At 38.5% G+C, this 8,533-nt stretch overlaps 1 protein-coding gene across 2 annotated transcripts in view; it reads left to right on the plus strand.

Annotated features, from left to right (window-relative positions):
* Positions 1–8,533, plus strand: part of MUC4 (mucin 4, cell surface associated) — a 67,677-nt gene that overhangs the window by 13,164 nt on the left and 45,980 nt on the right. The window lies entirely within an intron of this gene.

The raw sequence follows: 8,533 nt of genomic DNA on the forward strand, positions 1-8,533 counted from the left end.
CCCTGCCGAGCAGGGAGCCCGATGCGGGACTCGATCCCGGGACTCCAGGATCATGACCTGAGCCGAAGGCAGTCGCTTAACCAACTGAGCTACCCAAGCGCCCTCTAGAACACTTTTTCATCTGTAAAACTGAAACTTTATACTCATTAAACAATAACTCCTTATTTCCTCTTTTTCTCCCAGCCTCTGGCAACCACCATTGTGCTTTCCGTCTCTATGATTTTGACTATTCTAAGTGATTCATATAAGTGGAGTTTGTACAATATTTGTCTTTCTGTGACCGGCTTATTTCACTGAACATAATGTCCTCAATATTCATTCATGCTGTAGCATACGTCGGAATTGTGTTCCTTCTTTGAGGCTAAATCTCATTCCATTGTATGTATTTTCCATATTTTGCTTGTCCATTCAATGGACACTTAGCAATGAACACTTGGGTTTCTTTCATGTTTTAGCTATTATAAATAATGCTACTATGAACACAGGTATACAAATACCTCTTCAAGGGCCTGACTTCATTCTTTTGCAAGTGGATATCCAGTTTTCCCAGCACTGTTTGTTTGAAAACAAACTGTCCTTTTTTCATTGACTAGTCTGGTTTCCTTGTAAAAAACCATTTGACAATATATGCAAGGGTTTATTTCTGGGTCTCTATTCTATTTCACTGGTCTGTAAGGCTGTCCTCATGTCAGTACCACAATGTTTTGATTACTGTAGATTTGTAGTTGGGCGCCTGGGTGGCTCAGTTGGTTAAGCGACTGCCTTCGGCTCAGGTCATGATCCTGGAGTCCCGGGATCGAGTCCCGCATCGGGCTCCCTGCTCGGCGGGGGGTCTGCTTCTCCCTCTGACCCTCCCCCCTCTCATGTGCTCTCTCTCATTCTCTCTCATGCAAATAAATAAATAAAATATTTAAAATAAATAAATAAATAAATAAATAAATAAAAATTTAAAAAAAACCTGTAGATTTGTAGTAAGTTTTGAAATCAGAAGTGTGAGCCCTCCAGCTTTGTTCTTCTTTTTCATGATTGCTTTGGCTGTTCGGGGTCCTTTGAGATTCCACATGAATTTTAGGATGAGTTTTTCTATTTCTGCAAAAAAATATCATTGGGATTTTGACAGGGATTGCTGCATTGAATCTGTAGGTCACATTGGATAGGACTGATATCTTAACAATATTAAGTCTATTAAACTTGGGATCTGTTTTTATTTATTTATGCCTTCTTTAATGTCTTTCAGCAATATTTTGTCATTTTTGTTGTACAAAGCTTTCACCTCCTTTATTAATTCCTAAGTATTTTTTTTCTTTTTGATGCTATTATAAACAAAATTGTTTTCTTAATTTCCTTTTTGGATTGTTCATTATTAGCATATAGAAATACAACTGATTTTTGTGTGTTGACCTTGTATCCTACTACTTCACTGAATTCACTTATTAGTTTTACAAGTTTTTTGTGTGGAACCTTTAGAGTTTTGTACATATAAGATCATATCATCTGTAAATAGATAATTATGCTTCCTCCTTTCTAATTTGGATGTCTTTTATTTATTTATTTTATTTTCCTTTTTCTTCTTCTTCTTCTTCTTTTTTTTTTTTTTTTCATAATTGATCTGGCTAGAACTTCCAGTACTATGTTGAATACAAGTGGTGAAAGCAAGCATCCTTGCTTTGTTCCTGATGTTAGAGAAACAGCTTTTGGTCTTTCACCATTGAGTATGATGTTCATTGTGGGATTTTAATATATGATTTGCATTATATTGAGGTAGTTTCCTTCTGCTCCTACTTTGAAGAGCATTTTTACCATGAAAGAGTGTTGAATTTTGTCAAATGCTTTTTTTACATCAATTGAGATGATCATGTTGTTTCCCACCTTCATTCTATTAATGTGATGTATTGCATTAAGTTTTTTATGTTGAATCATCCTTGCATTCGAGGAATAAATCTCATTTAGTCATGGTGTATAATCCCTTTAATATGCTGCTGAATGCAGTTAGCTTCTATTTTGTTGAAGACTTTTTCATCAATGCTCGTAAGAAATATTGGTCCTAAGGCATATACATATTTTTTCCTTGTAGTGTATTTGTCTGGGTTTGGTATCAGGGTAATGCTGGCCTAAAAGAATGAGTTAGGGCATGTTCCTTCCTCTTCAATTTATTGGAAAAGTTTGAAAAGCATGGTGTTAGTTCTTCTTTGAGTGTTTGGTAGAATTCCCCAGAAGCCATCAGGCCCAGGGCTTTTCTTTGTTGGGAGAATTTTGATTGCTGATTCAATCTCCTTACAAGTTATAGGTCTATTCAGATTTTCTATTTCTTTATGATTTAGTCTTGACAGGTTTTGTGTTTCTAGGAAACACATTGACCATTTCGTGGAGGTTATCCAGTTTGTTGTATAACTTCTCACATGTGTATAACTTCTCACAGTCCTCGCTTACAATCCTTTTATTTTTGTAGAACTGCTGGTAATGTCCCCACTTTCATTTCTCATGTTAGTAACTTGAGTCTTCTCTCTTTTTTTCTTAGTCCACCTAGTGACAGTTTTATCAATTTTGCTAGTCTCAAAGAAGCAACTTTTGGTTTTATCGATTTTCTCTATTGTTTTTCTATTCTCTATTTCATGTATCTCTGCTCTAATCTTTGTTATTTTCTTCCTTCTGCTGGCTTTGACTTTAGTTTGTTCTTCTTTTTCTAGGTCTTTAAGATGCAAAGTTAAGTTAATTCCTAATATTCTTCCTTTCTGTTATCTTCTTTTCTTACTTTCTTACTTCGTCTTAATTCACCTTGCCAGAAGTTTGTCTACTGTATCTTCAAAGAACCGACTTTTGGCTTTGTTGATTCTATTTTTATTTGTTTCTGTTTCAGTATGTTCTATTCTTTTCTTTCTTTCTTTTTTTTTTTTTAAAGATTTTATTTATTTATTTGACAGAGAGAGACACAGCAAGAGAGGGAACACAAGCAGGGGGAGTGGGAGAGGGAGAAGCAGGCTTCCCGCGGAGCAGGAAGCCCGATGCGGGGCTTGATCCCAGGACCCTGGGATCATGACCTGAGCTGAAGGCAGTCGCTTAACGACTGAGCCACCCAGGCGCCCCTGTTCTATTCTTTTCTTAATAATATCCTTCATTCAGCCTTCTTTTCCTTTTTTCTTTCTGATTTTTTTGTTCATCTTTTCTCTGAGGGTTCCAGATTTATGGAGAAAATATTCAATTTACAGTGTCCTGATCTAAGAACGTGTCTCCTTCTCCCGTGGAGCCCTTAAAATTCAACACTCTATTTATTTTTTAGACAGCGAGCGAGAGAGAAACAGCATGAGAGGGGAGAGGGTCAGAGGGAGAAGCAGGCTCTCTGCTGAGCCGGGAGCCCGATGCGGGACTCGATCCCAGGACCCTGGGATCATGACCTGAGCCGAAGGCAAACACTTAACCACCTGAGCCACCCAGGCGCCCTCAAAATTCAACACTCTAGATCTCAGAGATCTGCAGATCCTGCAAGAACACTGACTTACCATTTCAGGTTTCAGTTTCTTCACTCCTGAGTGTTTCCCTTCCTTTCTTCTGATCCCAGTCAGCTCTGCACACATTATCTGGCATTTGCAGGTTTTGTCATTAAAGGCTTATCTCTTCTGCCATATTGTTGGAAACAGAGTTGTACCACTGTTATAAACAACAAAAATATTTACTTTAAAAAATTGGACTATGCTATCATGAAACTTTTGCTGCTGCTATTGATTGTAACAGAGGTGACGCAGGTTCTGAAAATATATTAATTGCCAAAAATCTGTAGTAAATTTAGTAAGTTTGGCATGTCTATAACTTGTCTGGTGACTCAAAGGCAGATAATAGAGCAATGTTCTTATTTATGTTCTTAGGAAAATGAAATAAGGTTGATAATAATTGTATAGGGAATGTTTTCTAATCTAAACTTTATCTGGAGAAACCAAGTTCTGGAACTTTATTGAAGAGAGTTCAGGCATAGAATTTGAAGTTCTATAAGCAAATCTACTCATCATTCTGAATAAAGGAAGTCTCCTTTTAAAGTTGAAGCAGACTCATTTGGGGGTTAAGTAGGGATGCAAAGACCTCCAAGCTCAGCTCTGCAGCTCAATCCATGCATTTGTCCACACCAGCTTAGAAGTGTGTCACCTGTCATTCATTACTATTAACAAAACACAGAAGCTTGCGAGTGAGTCATTTATATTTTAATAAATTAGAGCTGACTCACACTCATTCTCACTAACCTGAAAATCTAAATTGCTTTCTTAAGAGAAAGTGGTAGAATTATAGTCAACTCCAGGAACTGCTCTCAAACCTTCTTCTCTGGGAGTTCGTCTCTCTGTGAACTTCACCTGTTGGTTTGCAACCCTCCTGTGAGCTTCCCAGGTGTAATCTGAAACTGGCCCCTGTACTCAGAGGGCAGAAAGAGACGCAAGAAAGAGACAGGACACTCAGGTTGGTAGGTGGCAGTTTTAATAATAGCAAAGGGAACTTACATACAGGCCTGTCTTGGGAAGCAGAAAGATGAATAGATCTCTGCACCTGCCTGCCAAATCTCAAAAGTTTATAGAGAAGCCCTAATTGGGCTCAGTCACATATACCCCACAGGTGTTTCCAGGTGAGGAGCCTTCGAGTGTCTGGGGTCCAGCTCTTGGGTCAATGTTGGGGAGTGTGTCACATCTTTTTGACGACGTTTACCAACATCATCCCTCCAACTAGTTATGAGCACTGAGGTTAAAAAAAAGTTTGAATACAGCTAGGGAGCTGATGAAAACCAAAAAGAGTAAGTTCCTAAAAGAAAAAAAAAGACTCAATGTTTCTTGGTTTCTTCTTTGGTTTAAAAGACTCAATGTCCTTAAAGATAAAATTCAGGAGGATGGTCTGCTCTACTGGTTGACTGAGGCTTTGTCTGTGACTAATGTGAGCGCAGTCAAATATTTTAAACCAAACAGGCTGGTATTTAAATATTCTGCCTAGCATGTAAATTGGGAAAAAAATAGGCATGATCAGTTAAATTAACATCATGTTATGACATGACCAGGGATAGAATATGTACACTCACTCCTTAGGTTTCTGCTAGATTGGAACAAATGTTAAAAATGAGGAGGGGAAGGTAGACATTTAATTTGTTTGTTTGTTTAAAAAAAAATTATAGTTCAGGTTGCAAAAGCTAACATTTTCTCCCACCGGGAAGTTTAAAACAGTCTGGTAACCATTCTAGTTTTACCTTGCCTTCCTCTTCATAAAGAAGACTGCTGTGAGTTGTTACATTCCAGAGATACTTTATTTTGTAATAATTTGAGGCAGTCCTGATCAGGTGCCTCACTCTATAGGAATCCTGCACCTCTACCCCTAGGTCTTGTTGCAGAATTTTTCCTTTAAGTTTACCTGCAGGCATGTCTAAATCTCCGACCTGAAGCAGGTTTTATTGCCCAGACCCAAACTCGGGCTCATTTAGCCTCAGTGCCGCCTAGCTATTCAGGGATGAGCACCATGCTGTGGGACGGGATATCTTCCTTCCACATAGACACTATTTATTCTCCATAGGGAAGGAACTTGTCTTCATCTTTTTGGACCTCTCAGGGCTGTCTTAAGGGAAGAAATATTTGGCAACTTTAGCAAGAAAGACTGGTCACTTCAAATCAAACAAAAAATATGAAAACTTGGTTTTAGTCTAAATTTCTTGAAAAAATTGATGATGTCTTTTTCATTTAAAAAGGACATTCACATTATAGGGTTTTTTAAAAATTAGCATATGTAGTTGACAAATTTACTGTTGGGGCCCTGACTATATATGTCAGAGCCCTCAACCATCTAGAGAAGCCCTTTCTTCTAAATATTAAGCTTATCAATGCTTTGACTATTTTTAATTTGGCTAATCAAGAAAAATCTCCTTCTTCCTGGTAAGTATTTTGAAATTGGCTATTGTCACCTTGGAGAAAAGAACTCTCTTCAAGGAAGGAGCAATATCTTGGTCTTGATGTTCATAATACTTAAGAGAACAACATCTCTTGGTAAATGGAAAAGGTTTTTCAGTAAAGAACCAAATACTTCAAATTTGTTAAAACTGGATTAGTTGTTGTATCTCAATAACTGTATGGGGGGAAATGTTTTTTGGGGGAACTAAAGATAGTTTTTGGAGGAAAAAAACAATTCAAGTTACTGAACTAATGTAAAATATTAAATGAAATTAGATTGTCATCAATGAACTTCTACTATGATGCCTATCTCTTTACCAATGGGTTGACGCTTTTGTTGAGACAGTCTGGATAAAGGGCAACAAAATGATTTTCATGGACCCTAGGCACTGTTGCCTTCCTGGGCTCCTCACTTTGTTAAAAAATCTTAAAACTATTTTACAACTGTGTTGGACTAAAGACAAATGTGGCCAAGGATGGATTAATTACATACTATTATCACATTGATTTCTTCCCTTATGATTGTAAAAATAAAATGAACACTAAAAACAGTTTTGTTGCTCTTAAAAGTAGTTTGGGCCCGAGGTCATGGCCCAGATGGCAATTGTAAGACGGTGGTGTCTTTAGAAACAGCTTGCTGAGGTTTGTAGAAAGGGGGATGACCTGAGCTCAAGAACCCACATGATTTTGAAAACCAAACAGAATTAATTCAACTCCTAGTTAAAAAGAAAAAGTAAAGTAGGAAGGAAAAGTTCTGGATTATAGGTAGAGAGACCACCCACAAGGAAGGTCCTCAGAGAGAGTGAAATGAAATAAACATAACTACCTGAATAGAAGACAGGCTACCCACCCCCATGACAGAAACCCACACTATTCCAGAGAAGGAGGGGTCACTTCAAACTTGAGTCCTCAAAATCTCTTTTAAACCTGGGTGTACTTCCAAATGCTTAATACTGAATAAACAAGTTGTTTAAGACAGAACAAGTGGGGACGCCTGGGTGGCTCAGTTGGTTGAGCGACTGCCTTCAGCTCAGGTCATGATCCTGGAGTCCCTGGATCGAGTCCTGCATCGGGCTCCCTGCTCGGCGGGGAGTCTGCTTCTCCCTCTGACCCTCCCCCCTCTCATGCTCTCTCTCTATCTCATTCTCTCTCAAATAAAAAAAAAAGAAAAGACAGTATAAGTGGTTGACATGTTTGCTGTCAACAGTAAATGTATTCAGGCATGTCCAGGATTCAAACATACAAGCTCACAACTATTTACCCATCCTTGCTCTCCAAAGAATGTTCTGATAGGCCAGTAAATTTCTTGCCTGTTCTAGATAGGGTAATAGAGAGAAATGAAGGAGGAAAAGAAGATCACAAGAATATCAGTAGGGGTGAAAACTGAAAAACTTTTGATGGGATGAGGACACAGATTGAGAAGGAAACTGGAGGGATACACACTGGATTAAGGAGAAGAAAAAGAGGCTGTGAAAAGAAGAGAAGCCTACCCATCTCCTTTGTAGTGCTTGAGAATAACGTGTATAGGATGTGTGACAATTTGAAATTTGTTGAGTACATGAACTATGGGTGTATTTAAAATGAAACATTGATCTGAAACTGAAGCACAAGGATGATGGCTTCTAATCCTTGTATGGGGAAAGTAGGAGGTCAACTCCACCATTTTCCATTTTTATCCTTGCAAACTCATTGCTAATGGAGACAAAATGTTACCACAAACATTCATTGCCAACTTATTTAAGACTGGTTGTCACCTATGTGACTAGAAAAATTAGCCACACTTAAATAATCAAATCCTTAGCCATTTATTCCAGAGCACTATGATACGGAGAGGAATATATGCAAAACTAGTTATAGACTGCATAGTTTCACAGAAATAGAATTTCATTTCTCATAAGCCCTTCTATCTTATATTTAAAGGGTATAACCCTCCAACCCCCACAAATGAACACTCTCTACCAAGTAGTATTTCTCAGGGAAAATCCTATTCAACTGCCAGCCACACAAATCTGACAATGTCAGAAAAGTTAATGGCAACAAGCACTAAAATCCGACTGTACGAAACACAAAACACAAACCACAACCAGAAATGAGAAGTTTCACTCCAATTATATCAAAACTATCAATGAAAAATAGACAGGACAATCAAGAGGGCACTCTTCTTCTTCTATTACAGGGACAAACACAACTTCTCAAACGGACACGAGTCACACCAGCACTCTCTCGCCAGTGACCACCTCAATTCGTTCATCCTTGGTAAGTGGATACACTCCTACGGACAACATTTCCCATGACACAGCCACCTCTAGGAATGCAAGCACTTCATCTCTTTCCAGTGTCACCCATAAACTTCCCAGAACGTCAAAAATGCCAACGTCATCGACCTCCACAGGTGATATGTCATCCTCTTCTAACGTAAGCAACAAACCTCCCATAACCTCAGAGGTCCCCATAAAACCAAATTCAACAGACATTACAGGTAGAGACAGAAAAAACATGACACAATCTGCAACAGGAACTTTTACTCCAGTCACCTCAACACTCTCCGTGACAACTGAACTAGAGGGAACGTCATCAGCATATGCTTCCTTCACCTCTGCTCCAGAGACAATGGCATCATCTCAGGCCCA

The sequence above is a fragment of the Mirounga leonina genome, unplaced genomic scaffold (genome assembly GCF_011800145.1).
Source record: "Mirounga leonina isolate KUSES-001 unplaced genomic scaffold, KU_Mleo_1.0 Mir_115, whole genome shotgun sequence".
Classification (NCBI taxonomy): Eukaryota; Metazoa; Chordata; class Mammalia; order Carnivora; family Phocidae; genus Mirounga; species Mirounga leonina.